General features: G+C 40.2%; 1 long non-coding RNA gene across 1 annotated transcript in view; it reads right to left on the reverse strand.

Moving 5' to 3' along the window:
* Positions 1–565: 565 nt before the first annotated feature.
* LOC147108164 (uncharacterized) overlaps positions 566–19,660 on the reverse strand; it is a 188,686-nt gene continuing 169,591 nt past the window's right edge. Inside the window, exon 3 of the long non-coding RNA XR_015080707.1 lies at positions 566–1,803. This is a non-coding gene — a long non-coding RNA (uncharacterized LOC147108164). The remainder of the gene's footprint in view (positions 1,804–19,660) is intronic.

Raw genomic sequence — 19,660 nt, forward strand, 5'->3', positions numbered from 1 at the left:
ACATGGTATTTGAGCATCAATTGGACAGTAATAATCTCTGCCCCACTTTGAAAAGGAAAAGGATGACCTACATATAAATGGGAGATCACTGTTAGCTTTGTTCTACTAATGAGTTAATATCATAGGTAGCCACAGAAGGTTACATTTTGTCTAATATTTCTTAACCTATCTTGACTATTACAAGCAAGTTAATCTCATTGTTGCTCCAGAAAGATTATGTGAAATGGTTTTTAAAATAGTGAATGGTGAGAACTAATTACAGGCACTTATATGGGCACATGTTTGGACAGGTCTGGGTACGATGGATAAGGCGACTAGTGTATAAACCAACAAGAATACTTTATATACATCTGCAATGTATTGCTGAACCATTGGAATACATTTTGTGAGGTGTATCTTTCATTTTCTTTGAAACACTTTCTAGAAATGTAAGATACAATGAAATCATGAGAGATTATTAGAAATAAATAAAAATTATGAGGTCCAAGGGACAAAGCCACAATGGATGTCTGGTGTCATTGGTATAAATATAAAAATGTGCAGATTAGAAGAATGTTACACAGTATTATTTCTTAAAAATTATCCTTTAATAAATTTATAATGATTACATCACAGTTGCAAATCAGATGCATGGATTCTCCTGGGCTGTATCCAATTTCTTACTCTCCTGCCTGTCCATAAATGTTACTTTTTGACTGTCTTTATAACCCTGATAATCCCTATTCCTCAGTCTTTATAATCATTGTTGTCGCTATTGCTTAGACTTCATAATCTTAGTGATTTTCATTTCTGTCTCTTCCATCTCCCTTTTTTATCTTTATCCTTCCAACTTTAACAGCTAATTCAATCTCCTATTCTCTTATGCATGACTACCTGCGAGCATTGGGGGAACACATCATTGAAAGGATCCACAGGGACACACTGTGGATTTGGTGGTATATCAGCCACAAAAGAACTGAATGTTGGCCCGTAACACCTGCAAGATGCTAATATCATACAGTGGCCTTCGGAGGATTCAAAGGATTCATGAATGGCAGCATCCATTTATTGCCAATCTGCTTTGCCAATTGTGCTCAGCCAAATTGTATGATAGAATGTAATGTCACCATTTCACTCTGTCTCCGGATGTTGCAAGGCTGCAGTGTCATGGACATTTTGAAAGGTTTGAAAACACAGGTGAATGTCCTCCTCCAGCATGCTCAGGGTGTTTCTGAAGGAACAGGTCCCAACTGTTGCGAATGTTTGCTCTGGTCTTTTTTTTATATATAAATCTGATATTTAACTTCAACAAAACTTCCTTACATGGCATTTAACAAAAAAAATACATTAGTGATAATTTACATTATATTTTTATATACATTGTGTACAGTTAGCACTCCACAAAATATAGTATTTCATAACAAATCTGAAAGAATTAAAGTTCATATATCTCAATAATTTAAGATTTCCATTTTAGTGCAATTATCTTAAACAGAGCACTGGACGCAAACAGTTAGTTAGTGCAAGCATTTTTCTTTCTTAAAGTGAAAAGAACTGTATGTCAGAAATTATATTTGAACCCACGCCATCAGAAAATATTGCAATCTGATCGCAGCACCTTAGACCATCCTGACCCATGGTTGCTCTGGTCTTTTGTGCTAGACCTTCTGACTTGTTTGCCCCTGTCCATATATGGTCCTGTGGAGGATCCTTCCATTTCAGCAGCACTGTGGTCTGTTCCACCTTGCCAGATGCCGCATTGTCTTCCTCAACATTTTCACTCGCCTTCAAGATGGTGATGCCTTCTGGTGCCGGTACGAAGAGCTGGATAAGGAAAAATCATCGGCGGAGAAATAAAAGAATATTTTCATTAATTTAGTTTGGGCTATGCATGAAATTAAGTTTTTTTTTACAATAAGATTGTTTCAGGAAACAAAATTAAAATGTAACATATTTACAACAAGCAAGTATGAGCACACATTGATACATGTTCTTCTGAGGTTAAGATCAAAGCAGATTTGGGTAGAAACTCTGTCATGCATACATTTATCCCAAAGGTACAGTCAGTGATTACATGACATTGCCTGTAGGATAATGTAACACAATGAAGAATTTCTAACCTATTGCTAGGGTAACGTAAAGCGAGCTTTACCTGGCACGTGCTATGCCTGAACAGATGTTTGATACTGACACTTTTCATATTGAAGAAAATTAAACATTGTCTCAAATGGCCTGGTAAAAAAAAGCAAAAGGTTCCACATGTACGTTGATGACACCCAACTCACCACCAGCTCTCTCAACTCCTCCACTGTCTCTGATTTGTCATGCTGCTTGTCTGGCATCCAGACATAGATGAGCAGAAATTTCCTCCAACTAAATATTGGGAAGACCGATGCTATTGTCTTCGGTCCCCACCACAAACTCTGTTCCCTAGCAACCAACTCCATCCCTCTCTCTGGTCACTTTCTGAGGCTGAACCAGACTGTTCTCAACTTTGGCATCTTATTTGACCCTGAGATGAGCTTCTGACCACATATCCGCTCCATCACTAAGACCGCCTACGTCCACCTCTGTAACATCGCCCATCTCCACCTCTACCTTATCTCATCTGCTGCTGAAACACTTATCCATGCTTTTGATACCTCTAGGCTTGACTATTCTAATGGTCTCCTAGCTAGCCTCCAATCTTCCAACCTCCATAAACTTGAACTCATTCAAAACTCTGCTGCTCGTATCCTAGCTCGCACCAAGTCCTGTTCGCCCATCGCCCCAGTGTTCGCTGAACTACGTTGGCTCCCAGTCCAGCAAAGTCTCGATTTTAAAATTTTCATCCTTGTTTTCAAATCCCTCCATGGCCTCGCCCCTCCCTAGCTCTGTAATGTCCTCCAGCCCTACAACCCTCCGAGACCTCTGCCTCTTGAGCATACCTGATTTTAATCACTCTACCATTGGTGGCTGTGCCTTCATCTGCCTGGGCCCTAGGCTCTGGAACTCCCTCCCTAAGCCTCTCCGCCTCTCTACCCCTCTCTCCTCCTTTAAGATGTTCCTTAAAACCTACCTCCTTGACAAAGCTTTTAGTCACCTGTCCTAATAGCTTCCTATGTAGCTCGATCTCAAATTTGTCTGATAACGCTCATGTGAAGCGCCTTGGGATGTTTTACTATGTTAAAGCTGCTATATAAATGCAAGTTGTTGTTTTTGGTCGTCTGCGATCCTTAAAAAAAATTACGCTACTGAATGGAATTATTTGGCTACCATTGTGTAAAGGAAAATCAGGCGGCGAGTAAAATGGACTGTTGATTCACTATTGCCTGATCTGCGCTACCGCCCAACTCAAATTTTGAGTGCTGCCCCATCAGTCTCTGATCACTCTCTGATCAATATTATTCTTACATGTTAAAGAAAGTAAAATGATGAGTTCATTGGCATGTCCATTACCTGGAAGTTGTACATCAGATAGTTTGTCTAAGCTTTAAATTTCATGGTGATATAAAGCATTTGAAAAATGTAAGGGAAGAGTAAAGTCACCAGATAGATAACAATACCACTATTTAAATATACAAACGGGGTAAAAGACCCACTTGGAACAGGGCGCCAAGATAAAGCAGAGGATAACCTATCCCTGGATGACAGCCCTCTAATGTCCTTAGTACAAACTCATATATAGATTGAATACTACACTAGAAGGAAGAATATTGTCATGACTCACAATCTGTGTGTCAAAAGTCACATTGGTAAGAAAAACCTTGGATTTTTTGTGTTCTCTACCTTTGGATACCAAAGTCAGAAAACATATCACTCACAGTGCTCTTTCAGCATGAAGTAGGACCATAGATTGAGGAGAAACATGAGACACCAGGACCTAATGGAAACCCAAAGCTTCAGTCTTTGATTGTTTCGGTTCATTTAATGTCTCCAAATTCTGTTCCCGTTAAAAAATACCCTGAAGAAGGCCTCCCTTGGTTGCAAAGCCATATGGATTTCCATAACATTAGTTACCAGCCTCCTAAGATCCACAATTATAGTCGCTTGAGATCTTTGTCTCATGTTAAGTCTGTGGCCATCGTGCAAAGGGACGGAATACTGCATCAAGTGGTTATTCAGAGGGTCAGCAGGGATGCTCGCAACAATCATAAAGTCCCCGCTGACCTTTTCACACCCTGTTCCTCCTGTAGTTGAAGGTCACCATCTGACAGGATAGAATGTTCAGGAAGTGTAATTAACATGAAATGAAGTGTTTGCAGTGTAAAGTGTCAAACTGAAAACCATTTATTTTTTTATTTTTTTTACATATGTGTGATATTAGCAGTACATGAGTAATCAATGAGTAATCAATAATACAAATAGTCATCCTGAATTTTTGCAGTGCTACTGCTACTATAGGTGTAGTGAGGCTCCATGCATATTTCCCCGTAGAAGAACCTAACACATTAATCTTTTTTAACAGCTTGTTAATCTTTTGCTTAACGCACCTTGCTTCTCCTGTCATATTTTGTTTTGCAAATCTGGATCTCACATTCAATTTAGGCAATGGTTGGGTTTTTAATGCAGCTTCATTGATTTTTTTTTCTCTCTATAAACATCAAAAATTACGTGTTTGACATACAACTTTGACATGACGAGCAAGGCAAGGTAAAGGAAAATCCACTGAAATTAGAATACTCATATCCTACATAGAATATGACCATTACATGTACAAGTGTTAATAAGATTGTTATGTTGGATATTTTATACAATTCTAATTTAGCCCGGTGAAATATTAAAATAAAACCTATATATGACATACTAAATACTGCACTAATGAAAAAAATTGATTTTTTTCTCTCCAATAATTTAAGTCAATCTCACAATTTCTTAAAACATAATTCACATTTTATGGTTAATAATCGGTATATGTTAACGGCAGTCTAACAGGCAATTGAGGCAAACCTAACAATTTTTTAAAGCATATTTCTCCATATATTTTATGGGTCTACAACAACAGCAAATTATTGTATTCGAACAAAGCCCTTTCTCTCACACTCCCTGGGACTTGTCAAAGCACATTTCCCAATTAGGAGCTAAAAATATTCCCCTCCTGTCTCCATGCGGTATTGATTTTGCCTGTAGCAGTGTCTATGAACACTGGGGGGGAAAGGTGAAAGTACCCAAAGATCAGCTCGGTTTTTCTTTTCAGAGAGCACTGAGTGGAAGCCCTGCAAGTCTGATTAGCCCAACTGACCACTGATAGGGAATCGGAATCAATACCCAATCGACCTGGCAAGCAATGCAAATGCAGATTGGCTGTAGGTCAGAGTGTTTTAATTCTAGCCAGGGGTGAGCTAATCAGTGAAGAATCCAGGGATACGATTATTTCTGCTCAACTGCTGAATTCAAGCTCATTTTCCGTATCAACAAATAACGCAGTGGAGTCCTTGCAGAACACGCATCGGCTAAGCATGAATATCTAGGTTTTAACCAGTTTTATCTGATAATAACACTCAGATTTTACAGTCATCAGATTGAGAGAGACCTCCGCTGTCTTCACAAGCTGCATGTCCAAACTGTTGAAATGACAATGTGCCATTTTGTTTTGTTTCAGCACGTCTTCCCTGCTGCTGTTAGCTGGAAATTCATATTTCATTTGAATTCATATCAGTTGCAAATTAAAATGCACTGCCGAGATGGTGTCAATTATTGACTTTTGTATCCTGTGCGGGGCAGCAAATCTCCTACCCCCACACCACTAGTGAACCTGACTCTGCGGTACATTGATTCACATTCAGCCAATGTAAACTGCTTTCAACCTGCTGTAAAGAATCAAAGCTAGGAGTGCCAATCCGAATGCCAGTCTGCTATATGCCTATGGCGCCACATCTACATTCCGTACACACACCAGCCATATGTTGAATGCCGACAATACTTTCACTGTCCCACAATGACTGCAAATAAAACGGAATGAAGATTTAAAAAAATGTAAATAAGGCTGTAAAATGTTCACCCAATTCTTTAAGGAACAGAATAGAATATGATGAAAAAGGTCATGAAAATTGACGAGGGTCTGATGAGCCAGTCCATTCATTAATATCCATGGACAATAGAATGGAGATAACTGCTCTCAACATTACAGAGCATAGCTTGTGAAAATGGGCGAAAATGTCTTTCATTTTTAAGAAACATTTTAATTCAAAGTTATAACAAAATATGTATCAACAGCATTTTTGGTGCTATGATTAATATGCTATTATGAGTTAAAGAAGTGATTTTGATTATGCAATAACAGCCTTCAGCTTTAGGCAGTGAAATGTGTTCCTATTCACTTTGGAATCAAAATGTAATGCCAGCACTTTTAACTGAAGTTAATATTTATGGTCTGCTTATAATATTTACAAAAACTAATTTCTGCAAGTTTATTTGAAAAACTTTTTTCCAATACATTAGTGACGTAACAAAATTAGAAGTAATTATTTTATACACATTACTCTCCGAAAGTCTTATATATTTGATTTGCATTTGTGCAGAGCTGCATATGAACTGATTGCTGAGGTGTAATCCACTTTGCAACTCGTAAAACTAATAGGAAGAACCACCAATTTGTCAGCACTTAACTAATACAAGAAAACCTCAAAGAAGCGAGGAGTGGGGCAGGGACATGGCTCTCTTCCTTCAAAGCTTCAAACAGTGACTTTTGCATCAAAGGCCATTTTTTAATCTTTGAAGCTTCCCAACAATGTCACAAGAAACCGACTCCCACTTTCTCCTGTCGGATTCTCCAGTTATTTCCAGGGACACTCTGGGGATCAGCAGCATTTCTTGTACACCGGCTATGGAAACATCAATTCATGTTTCTCAGCAGCTCATTATACATGTAAATAGCAAGGTGGAGGGGAAATTCAAAGATAAAAACAGGTTTGAGTGCCTGCTGGAGAAAATTCAAAGATTGAAAAAAAGTAGCCTTTTCACCAATCTTTCTTATAGGGACGATACAAATAAATGTCATAATGAGGGGATTATTGTAAAATGTAACCGCTGTCTGTTGTTTTAGGATACAACATCACTTGTGCTCGCTGACCTATATTGGCTCTCGGTAAAGTAACGCCTCGATTTTAAAATTCTCATCCTTGTTTTCAAGAGAGTGAAGGGTTATAGGGAGCGGGCACTGAAGTGGCTTTGAGCCCAAGATCAGCCATGATCTTATTGTATGGCGGAGCAGGCTCCAGGGGCCAAGTGGCCTATTCCTGCTCCTATTTCTTATGTTCTTATGTTTAAATCCCTCCATGGTCTCGCCCCTCCCTATCTCTGTAATTTCCTCCAGCCCCACAACCCTCCGAGATATCCGCGCTCCTCTAATTCTGGCCTCTTGAGCATCCCCGATTGCAATCGCTCCACCATTGGCGGCCGTGCCTTCAGCTGCCAAGGCCCTAAGCTCTGGAATTCCCTCCCTAAAACTCTCCGCTTCACGACTTCTCTTTTCTCCTTTAAGACGCTCTTTAAAATCTATCTCAGCTGCCCTAATATCTCCTTATGTGGCTCGGTGTCAAATTTTGTTTTATATTGCTCCTGTGAAGCACCTTGGGATGTTTTACTACGTTGAAGGTGTTGTTGTTGTATAATTTGCATATCCCTGGTGCCTTTTCTGTTATTTTACAGATGCATGAATATAAATTTTCTTTACAGTACATTTAAAAAACTGTGCATCAAAGACTATTCTTTTAACAAAAGAATATTGCGGATAGAATTTTATCTAAAAGGTTCTAAATCAATTGCCATTTTTTAGAATTATGCGATCATGGTTGATTTTTCTTCATCTAACAGGCAAACGCTATTGTTCAGTACATGTAAACAGTAGAAAAACTGTAGAACTCAAGAAAGCAGCAAAGGCTTCCTGGCCTATTTGTGATTTAAATGTGAAGCATCTTGTGTAAACTGCATAAAATATCAGTTCGTGACTGACTTTTTTTTTATTCGTTTATGGGATCTGGGCGTCGCTGGCAATTGCCCATCCCTAGTTGCCCTTGAGGAGGTGGTGGTGAGCTGCCTTCTTGAACTGCTGCAGTCCGTGTGGTGAAGGTACTCCCACAGTGCTGTTAGGGAGGGTGTTCCATGATTTTGACCCAGCGAGGTTAAAGGATCGGCGATATACTTCTAAGTCAGGATGGTGTGTGACTTGGAGGGGAACTTGGAGGTGGTGGTGTTCCCATGTGCCTGCTGCCCTTGTCCTTCTAGGTGGAAGAGGTCGCAGGTTTGGGAGCTGCTGCCGAAGAAGTCTTGGTGAGTTGCTGCAGTGTATCTTGTAGATGGTACACACTGCAGCCACGGTGCGCCGGTGGTGGAGGGAGTGAATGTTTAAGGTGGTGGATGGTGTGCCAATCAAGTGGGCTGCTTTGTCCTGGATGGTGTCGAGCTTCTTGAGTGTTGTTGGAGGTGCACTCATCCAGGCAAGTGGAGAGTCTTCCATCACACTCCTTACTTATGCTTTGTAGATGGTGGAAAGGCTTTGGGGAGTCAGGAGGTGAGACACTCGCCACAGAATACCTAGCCTCTGACCTGCTCTTGTTGCCACAGTATTTATGTGGCTGGTCCAGTTAAGTTTCTGGTTAATGGTGACCCCCTCATGATGTTGATAGTGGGGGATTCGGCGATGGTAATGCCATTGAAGGTCAAGGGGAGGTGGTTAGACTCTCGCTTGTTGGAGATAGTCATTGCCTGGCACTTCTGTGGCGCGAATGTTACCTGCCACTTATCAGCCTAGGCCTGAACATTTTGTTGCATGCAGGCATGGACTGTTTCATTATCTATGGAGTTGTGAATGGCGCTGAACACTGTGCGAACATCCCCATTTCTGACCTTATGTTGGAGGGAAGGTCATTGATGAAGCAGCTGAAGATGGTTGGGCCTAGGACACTGCCCTGAGGAACTCCTGCAGCGATGTCCTGGGACTGTGATGATTGACCTTCAACCACCACAATCATCTTCCTTTCAGCTACCAAAATGTAATACCAATGTAAAGTATATAGAACTCAATAGATAATATCAGAAAAGTTCACCATTTCTCTTCAAGAACATTATCTCCTCTCTTTTCTCTGTTTCTTGAAAGTATATTGCTGGGTGACATTGTTGCAGCAATAGAAGCAGGAAGGTTTATCAAATATTGAATGTTTCTGAGTGGAATGCATTTGTTTGTTTGTACCACATCTGGATGTTATTACCTTGGGACAGTCATGTTGCTGTTCCTTATAGAAGTAGTAGGTGCATCCAATATTATATATGAATAGATTATACACTTGATTTTGCAAATTGCAACATTCCAGGAAGTCAACTTTCCTGAGTTGAGGAATTGTATTTAAATCTTCATTAAACTTACTTGATTGAATCAAGGACCATAAGGGGTAGGATGAGATTACTACATCACAACAAAGGAAGACTACAAAGAATATAGAAAGAACAGTTCATTCCACCCTACAGACTGACTGCTGATGGTTATAAATCTCCAAAACAATAAACAATTTGAAAGCATTCATTAAGTAGAAATGAAACCCGTGCCAGCCCAGAGCGAGACAAGAGTGGCAAGTGCTGTCATGGTTCGTGTTGCTTCATTTCAGTGGCTGAGATTGGAGTCAAGAGTACACAAGTCCAGGGTTCCTCACAAAGACCATGCAGTGCCTACCTACAGATGGATCTGCTTGCCAAAGTAGAAACAATGTCAGATTAATGGAGGCAGCAAGTGTTTCTCTTGGAACAAGAGATAACTGAATAAAAATGTTGGCATTGAATTTCTGCTGGGGTTCTCCTGATCGTTCGCTGTAACTCTAGCAGAAGATCAACAGAAATCCCGGAGTAACAGCATAAATAGCATTTTACGTTGTTTCTCCGGGATTTCCGCAGATCTTCCACCAAAGTTACAATGAAAGATTGGGAGGACCCTCACCCAAATTCAACCCTGTTATCTCCCTACAGTTAGCTGCTCCTATCATAGTGTTAGTTCAATGTTGTCTCCATTGATGGTTAACTTACTACTGGTTATTTAATCAAATCTGTCGATATATCTTCATTGTGTTTGATTAAATCGTATACTTTCAAAATAGCTCTACACTCACCAAGCCAGACCCACCCCTCCACTGATATTACAGTGGTAATAGTTACACTTAAAGACCATCATAGCCCATGGATCAGTATTGAGGTTCTGACTTTGAATTTAAGGGATTTGAATTAGGATTTGAAATATCTGGCATACCTCCCATTATACCACCAGAAACTCAGATGCAAACCCATCACTGAAGAACCATTACACAGATGAATTCTCCATTGGATTCTAGGTGCACAGATACATCCTCCCACCATGCACTAGCCAGGACCCCACATTATCGAACTTTACATTGGTAAAACTCATCGGCATGCATTGGTCAAGGCTAGCTGCTAGCAACCATCGAATGATATAATCCCAAAATGGATGGAGACATTCATCATGATTTGTTAATAGTTAGACACATGCTCAAAAATAAATAAGTTAACAAATTCTCTGTCCTTGCATGTGTGGTATCACTCAGTTTAAAGGGATAGGTGTATTGCAATAAAGAAATTATAACGTAAGTCAACCCTCTTTATCCTTTCATGGTTCTGATCATGGGATGGTATTGGGCCTGTGCCAGTGGGCCTTCATCAAAAAAATGAAGCCGAACTGACCAGACTGGTCATATCAATTCTGGTACAATGGGTTTTATTGTTCCTTTCACCCATTGGCTGCAAAGAGCTTTGGCGATCCCAAGGACATGAAAAGCATGATGTAAATGTGCAAGCTCATTCTTTCTTTCTTTCTGATTCTGCTCTCTGAATTATACAATGTCTACATTGTATTTAATTTATTACACAAAGATAAAAAGATGCCAAAAACAGCATGAGTAGAAGTTGCAAACTGAATGAGCAAATATATTGTCACACAAATTAAACACATTAAAAGTCAGCAATGCTATTTCTAGAAATGAAGACTAAGATTTGTAAATTAAAACACACCAAGTACAATACATTCTTAATATAATATTTCTTTAGTAACAATTCAAAGTGCCCTATAGTAGTCATTGACAATGAATCTGGAAAACAGTGCATTGATACCTTAAATCAGATTGTCTTAGTTGCAGCAACTCACTAACCCACGACCTCCACCACCTAGATAGGTAAGGGCAGCAGGTACATGGGAACACCATCACCTCCAAGTTCCCCTCCAAGTTACAGAGCATCCTGACTTGGACATATATCACCATTCCTTCATCGTTGCTGAGTCAAAATCCTGGAACTCCCTACCTAACAGCATTGTGGGAGTACCTTCACCACACGGGCTATAGTGGTTCAAGAAGAAGGCCTACCAGCAGCACCTTCTCATGGGCAACTAAGAATGGGCAATAAATGCTGGCCTTGCCAGCGATGCCTATATCCTGAGAATAAATTTTGAAAAGTGACTACAACATAGATACCTTTCTATTTTTCCCAGGAATAGAAGGTGCAACATATTCGTTCATCTAAACAAGAAGGCGAGTAACTGAAAGGCATTTCTTTTCATTGACCTGGCCATGTACACCACATTGCAGATGAACCCAGAGTTTGGTTAACAGAGAGATTTGGATAATGAGATTGGGCCCACGGGAACTCTATAATCCTGGTTCATAATTACTTTAAACCAAGGTGTGACTTCTATAATTTAGTAGTAAATTTTAAATATTCTCTTCTGTCAAATGTTTAATAGTGTGAGGCAGAATGAACTTGTTCCTATATTTTTTTTAAACTTGACTGACGAACTGCTCAGATCATGAACTTTAAAGGACCATAATTCTGTAACACGTCATCTGATTTTATTAATTTAACATATGTTAGCAAACTTTTGATGCAGGTAGTAAGACCACAAGAGAAAATCTTACTGTTTGTTAAATTGAATGTTTGGAAACATTGCTAATTGTTTTGTCATAGAGTTCCAGAAAACCAATAACCAAAGATAAGACATCCAGCCATCAATGTATTTTGAAGTAAAGTCAGCGGAAGGCAGGGAAGAGTAATAAGCGTGCTTGATGTGATATTGTACTGTGTAAATGGTGGCTAAAGGCTGATCTTTCAATGGGATGATAGGCATATGGCTAAAGTTTGTTGAAGGAGATGATGACTGTATGAAGTAGAAGAGTAGTCAACAATAAAAGGATGCTATCTCTCTGAATAATGTATCATGTCCATCTATCATTTCCATTAATGGATAAAGATTGTTGTACAGCTCAGATACCGATAGCTTTTAAACAAAAAAAACATATATTTAAATACGCTTTTGCACAGTCGTCCATTATAAAAGATAATTTAGATTGCACGAATCGATTTTATGATGCTACTGTAAACCGGTACAGTTCCTGAATGTCGCGTGTGCCCTTTTTAAAATTCTTAATTAAGCACTTTTTTTATTTACATTTGAACTAATTACACATTGAAAACCAACAATAAAACCTAAAATATTTGCTATTAGTGTGATGGTTCTGCTCGGGCCTAGCACTCAGTGCAGGAAGTGTATCGTGCCAGTAATTATGCTAAAGGATTGGTCACAAACTGCCTTGATCAGGCTTTTAGCTGGGTGTTAATCCAAGCAAGTCATTTCAATACAGATATAGATCTTGATTCCAGTCAATAGCTATCCAACTGATGCAATTGCACATGGTGAAACAGCCCTATTGATTGGCTCACTGCCATAGCAATTTCGCAGCCGTTGAGATGACAGTAATATCCCACATTTTTGTTTCGCCGTTTTCCTGATTCTCACCGTCTTGCTGTTAAAATACAATGTAGTAACATTAGGACTAAAAACTGTATCTCGCTTATGGTTTCTCATTATCCTCAGGCTGGTATTGATCCCCTTTTTTCAGCTTCCAGAATTTTTGATGTATTACCCACAATGCTTCAGAGTATGAACACACTATGCTATAAGTGATGACATGTCCACAAGCTTCAGGTAGAAATCGGTTCACCATTGCTGTTATATTAACACCATTTCTTCATCATCCTGTGCTTTCCTTAGCATTGGCCGTAAAGCTTTCTGTCAAACAAGCTGCAAGGTGTGATTGCTAAAAACGCCATTTACACTGGATTGTGAGAAAAGGTAGTTTTCGAATGAAAGAGTTGCTCTTTCTGCTGGCGGGATCTCAGCTTTGCAGCCAGCTTATCAAAACCCAAAGCTGTTCAAAACTGGCACAAATGTGTTCACTATAAGCCTCTTTGATAGTTATAATGAAACCAGTTCAACTAGTGTAAGACCATTCTCAGTTCATGAAAAGCAAGCCTCAGGTTCAGCGCTAAGCGACACCATTTTGGCAGCATTGGTCTACAAGATTGTAGCGATAGCGTGTGAAAAGTCAGATTGGAGTTCTGGTGTTACAGTTGGGATTTATGGACAACCAATGTCTTTTGCTTTCCACGACCCTCACCGAGACTGACCAGGAAGTAATTGCTGCTGTGTCCATAAAGTGGAGAGGAGTATCTTACTTTCCTCACATTTATACACATATTTGCAATAAATGAAAGTAAAACTAAACCTAATTTTTAATAAATTTATCTTGGTGGTACAAATTCATTTCATAGTTTTCTACATTTGAACAGTGATTGACTTCTGATTCACAGATGTAATTTTATCCTTTTACATTAGTGAAAAAGTTAGACAAATAGCAGAAGGCCTTCATACAGGCTTGTTTCAATGGCATACATTAGCGACAGGGAGGCCGTTAAGCACAGAACTGCCACCATTTAATCTTCCTAATCAGTGTGTGTCAGCAGCTCTGCTCCTCCACAATGTCCTGCAAATCCTAGCCATTGTGACCAAGTAAGTGCCTAATAGATTCAAATCACCATATTGTCTCATCATCATATTATCATAAAATATCCTCAGCTTTTCCACTTGAACCACGCTGGAATCTTCACTGCTAAACAACCATTTTCTTGGAAGTAACAGAAGTACTAATGTAGTGAGAGGGTGGGGTAATGCTTAAGAACATTACTCTGAAGCACCCAATCCAAGTTGGGTGCTTCAGAGATCAAAGTTATTTATAGCAAACAAAAAGATTTCCTTCCTCTGATGACTACTAATACTCACAGGTGGCATTAGCTGTTAACACACTCCCAGTGAATATATCTCCACATCACAAAACGGCTTTTGGAATTGGCAGCAGTTAGCACTGATTCAGCAATCGCCATTTGAGATGCCTTTAGACTGAGGGGATGGAGAGTGGAAGTGACTATATGACCTGAAAGCTGTGCACCATTGAGATTTAGGTATAAATATATTGCAAGGAGACGCTGCATTGAAAGTGCACTGGGTCACATGTGAACTCGACTGTAAATTCTGATCTTTTCTCTACTATTACTTTCCCATTGCTTTGATGAACTCCAGAACATGGATTCCAGGAAAATCAAAACGGATCATTAATCTTCAATGATGAATAGAAAAAATTCTACTGAGCATTTCAATTGAAGCTAAACCCATTCTACTATCAACATCCACTGCCCATTTTGAAACAAGCATTTGGTGATTTTTTAAAAATTATTATTTTAAATTTCCTGTAAAGATTAAATTTAAAACATACTAATAATGAAATTTGTGCTGCATTTCCCGTCAAGTGTTCTGAATGGCTTCCATTGATTTCCCTTTACACAGGTACAATGCTATTTTTACTGCATTCATTGATGACCTTCTTGTGGAAGAAAGTAACAATCGTTTGAAAATGCAATACAGGACGTTGCTTCTTACCAGACTCAAACTGACAGAAAACACAAAATGACAGCAGGACATAATTGCTTTTAGAGGCAAATGTGAACTCTTGCATATGTTTCGTCAGGTATCACTTTGCTTTGATATTTTATACACAAAAGTGAAGGAGACAGTGGGATTATTTACACCACTGTTTGCTATTATTGAGGTATCCAAAGTATGAAATAGGTCTTTATCATGAATGAACAGACCAAATTCTACATAGTTGAAAAGCTTGTGGTTCATAAATACATATAAGGATGACAAAGGGGTAGAGTTTCTGCTTTGGGCGCAATCAGGAAATTGCAACCAAAATGCATTTGAAATTGCGCTGGTTAGGTCACAGTTCAAGTTTCCTCTAAAATTCATTTGCATCATCACAAATGTAAAATCTTCCATGAACCAGCGCAATTGGGCAGCGTAACACAACGTAATCATTGTTTTTCTTTCAAAAGTAATTCCTTGATGTATTTAAGAGTGGTAACCTTTCAGTGGTGCAGTTTTATTAATACAGCTGAAAATGGGTTTATCGACAAAAATAAGCATTTTTAATAAGGCTGTCTAGTCCACCACCTGTGAGCAACCAGATTTAAAATCACTGAAAATGGCTTAAAATCTATACTGAACCATTTAATAGTTTCATTGGTGTACACTAGTCAGTTTCTTAGCAAATCAATATGTTTTGATATGAAGAAGCATATAAAACGTGCACCTAAGATAGCGAGTGCAATTTGAAGACCCTTTCCGAACCAACAAATTCGGTGGAATCTCGCAATCTCGATCTGGCGACGTGGCCAGCTTTGTGGGTGGGGCCTGAATCAGGCAAATTGAATCTTGAGCCAGCATAAAAGATTGCGGACAACCCGAACACAAGTGGTTTAGTTGTAACTCACATTTAAAATTCCCCAATCTTTTGCGGTGGTTCGGCCACTTCCACCCGGATAGCGCTGATATAACGAATGGAATTAAGCGGAAACTCAATTCCAGTGTTTGTAAGACATGAAGGATGGATCTGTCTGTACCTTTGGGTCCACAAAGTACTAAACAGACAGAATACTGAGCCAGGACAACAAAGGAGAATAAAACCATTTTTAAAAATGTGCCTGCTACCAATTGTTATTACAGAAATCATGAGCTGCTTGCCTACAGAATAAAATAAAAATACAATCATATCATGAGGAGCCAGAAAGCTAGAAAGACCCTGAGCTTTACTTAACTTCAGAAGACCTCCCGAGGAAATATTTCCTCCATTCCCAAAAGAGGCTTTGAGCAGGTTCAACCTAGACATGGTTCTGGAGTTAGAAAACTAAGGATCTATGTCTGAACTTATGCCTTGGATTCTTGGACTCTCCCACATACCTTTTCAATACTCTCCTTTATAATGGCAAGAAAAAACTATTGTTTGAGAATCATTTTTTTCAGTTAATGTTGGATGGACTTCATCAGGACACTTGGAAGGCAATGATTAGGACCTCTCCTCAGTTTCTAACGATTGACTAGTAGATTCATTGCTACTCCTTCTCCTTGGGGAGGAGCTAGCCTGGATGATCATTGTGTTAACACCTTGATGTTTGTGCAATATAGTTATTACCAGCCGCGAGTTTGAATTTTGTGGCTATCTTCAATGATATTTGGATAATGGGCCGAATCTTGCAGGAGAGGGGCATAGACTTTTTCCTGCACCCTTCAGCTCAAAATGTTTTTGCGCTGTAACTTGCTGGAAATGCGAGCTGATAACGGTGCAGCGAGGGCAACGGGGTATCTGAGACCTTAGTGAGCAATGGGACCAACAGTGTATCTCCTTAGCCAATGATATTTAAGGATTGAGAAAGAAACAGAGGAACGACAGAGAAGGAGGATGACTAAGAATCAAATCAGGTACGGAAAGAGAAATAAAGAGAGTGAAAGAAAGATTGGATTAGGAAAGAGAAAAAAGAGAAAGGAAAAGTAAGAGAAACATTTTTTTAAATAAAAATTTGACATTTTTAAAATCTCTAACAATTTACTACATGCAGGAATGATACCCAACAGTTTAAATTGTTCCCTTTCTGGGCTGGAGAGATTGATTGGCATTGCATTAATAAGTATCACGTTAAAAAGGTACGTATACTATTAATTATGAGTCCTAACTTTCTGCGACAAGTTTAATGGGCAACTAATGTGCAAATCCAGCAGGTACTTAAAAATAACGGGAAGGCTAAGGGCGAGATGACACTTGTGTGAAGCAAACGGTGGAGTGGCGTAAATCGACCAGCACGTTCTGGAGACTTGCAGTAAAGATAAATCCCTACCGCTGGCCTTTAAATGCCCACAATGATTTTCTCTGTCACCTCTTTAGGGCATTCCGTTTTTTTCCAATATTTCTTCCCTCTTCTGCTGACACCGGGCAGTGTGCAAATTTGTACCAAATCTCTGCCTGCGTGCGCCTCTCTGAGGGCTTCTGCAATTATAAACAGGGGCTGAACTGTCCAGCTTTGAGGTGTTAAGAGATTTCATTGATCTCAAATATTTAAGGATCGCTCCTTCCTGAAGCTGAAGCTGAAGCCATCTTAATGCTTTATTCTTATTCCATTAACTGATATTATTCCATGGATAATTTACATTTCTGACACAACTGGCTGACATCTTAGTCTAAAATAATACTGTAGCATGAAGATGTCACATACAACTTAAAATTCACACTGTAGTATGGGCATGTATAGTGAATACAAATCAACCACAGAACTTTAAAGGGATAATTGTGTCATTTTCCTTTTAAATTGTATTTAATATTACATCACTATTAGAGTTGGTACCGTGACGACTCTCTCTCCAGAGAATCAAACATACCGGAAGGATTTTAAAGCAGAATGTAACAGAGGCAACTAATGGGCGTAGGTCGGAGTAAATGACGACAAAGCTGTAGCTGGGATCTCTTATCAATAAGGACACTGTTCCTGTGAGATTATCCTGGGACAGTGTTCTGCTCAGGTGTGTTGTATGCTCTCTGTTTCCCAACCCAATGTAGTTGCAAATCAAAAGCAAAACGTTTACAAATTTGGACGGCTCTCCTACATTGTTTAATACTTGCAAGTTACAAAATACTTACATCACAGAAACAGGCCATTCGGCCCAACATGTCCATGCCAGTTGTTTATGCTCCACATGATTACTATTACATGCACTTAAGCCCCAATTTTAACCCCGCCACCCATGCGAACTTGCGAGCGGGTGGCGGGTGGGGGCGGTTAAAATGGTGATCAGGTACGAACGCATTCCTAACAATTTTGCGCCTGCTGCTATTATAACCCCACCATTTCGGGTCATGGGAAAGGCGCCCACAGTAGACCGGTGGATGCTTCATGAATATTCAAAAGTCAGATTCTGACGATGCAATTCAGAGCCCATTGCGATTTTAATGGAGAATCGTGCATGGTGCCAGAGCAAAACCTGGCAGCAGGATCAAGGCCAGAAGAGGCGTAAGTTGCATTTTAATTTTTTTTTTACTGTTTCCTTGTGGGCCAGGAGACGCAGGAGAGCTCCTGCTGGCCCCGCAAGTATACCTTGGGCCTACCCTGCCTTAAGCTTCCCCACCCTCCTCCCCAATCATGAAGCCTTTCGAACGGGGCGTGTGTAAGGTGAGCTGCTGGGATTAACTCACCTGACTGCCAGGGACTGTCGGGTGGCAGGAGGTTCCCTCAGGTCCCCAGCGCGAACCTCCTGCCGCCCGACATCCCGCTCCCGCCCGCCAGCTACCTTGTCATCCCCATCAGCGTTGACAAATTTAAGTGAGGCCCGGGAGTTCAAATGGCCCAGGCCTCTCGCTGGCGCTGTCATGGGCGCTTTCCTTCTGGCCCAGCCCCCACAGGCCGCACTCTGCTCTCCGCACTCCCACCACAGGTTAAAATCAGGACTTTAGTGTTTCACTTTTTGTTTTCTTGTCTCTTTTCTGCTTGCCTTTGAATAATACAGCATAAATTTACCAAACATTTTAACCTGTCGGAAATATTTTTGAAAATGTATTTATTGATCTGATTTTTTTCTTTTCTTTTTATGAAGGATCATAGGTTACTGGTGCAAATCATTTACTTTCCTATCGCTGCAAATTAGAGATGGAGCGTTTCACAAAATCAAAAAGAAAAAAACAAATTCAATGTAAGTGTCAGAAGCTGCTAACATCCAGTCAGTGGGATTGGTGCTGGCAATGGGAAAGGGGCAACCAGAAGCTCGGAAACTGGGCAGAGATCCAATTCAATAGATCTCTGCTCAAATTGCACTGCACGGTAGATGCTATCTGATCTTTTAGGGTGCTCCCTCCCTACCTCACAAGAAGCACCTGTTGCACCAGGCATGGGAGAAGATGGCTGAAAGCAAGCAGTCAACCACTACAGTTCTGGACATGGCTGATCCAAATTGAGGGCCCCCACAATGGAAGGTCTACGGAAGTTTGGTGGCACCAAAATCACAGCAGGCCTGTCAGTGAAACCCTGCACTCTGCCAACACACGTCTTCCTGCTGATACCTACCACTTAAAAGGAGGTGTAGGTTAGCTCCCAAGCCCATGTCTGATGTGGTGGATGTGTTGCTGCATGAGGTGGGTGCCAGGACAATTGCATTCCAGCAGACTTTCTCCAGCAGGCAGCAGTGTCCACAGGAGGTGGCTGCCAGGGTCAATGCAGTGTACAGTACCCCAGAACCGGGGAACAGATGCAGAAGAAGCTGCCATGGTAAAACAGTACCATGTAGGAGGCCCAGGTATGCGTGCCTCAAAGTGCTGCCTATCAACCTGTTGTACATTACTACTGGCTCATACCAAACTCTCATGCTACCCTAAAGCTCTTTTATTGCTCATCATGAGCAAGATCTCTGCCCATTCACTGTTACTTCTCAAGCTGCAAGTTACACTTGAATGCCTTGGCACATTGACATCTGCATAGGGCTTCACACATAAAATCATTG

Source organism: Somniosus microcephalus, chromosome 13 (genome assembly GCF_052327205.1).
Source record: "Somniosus microcephalus isolate GS21.2 chromosome 13, FLI_Smic_1.0, whole genome shotgun sequence".
NCBI lineage: Eukaryota > Metazoa > Chordata > Chondrichthyes > Squaliformes > Somniosidae > Somniosus > Somniosus microcephalus.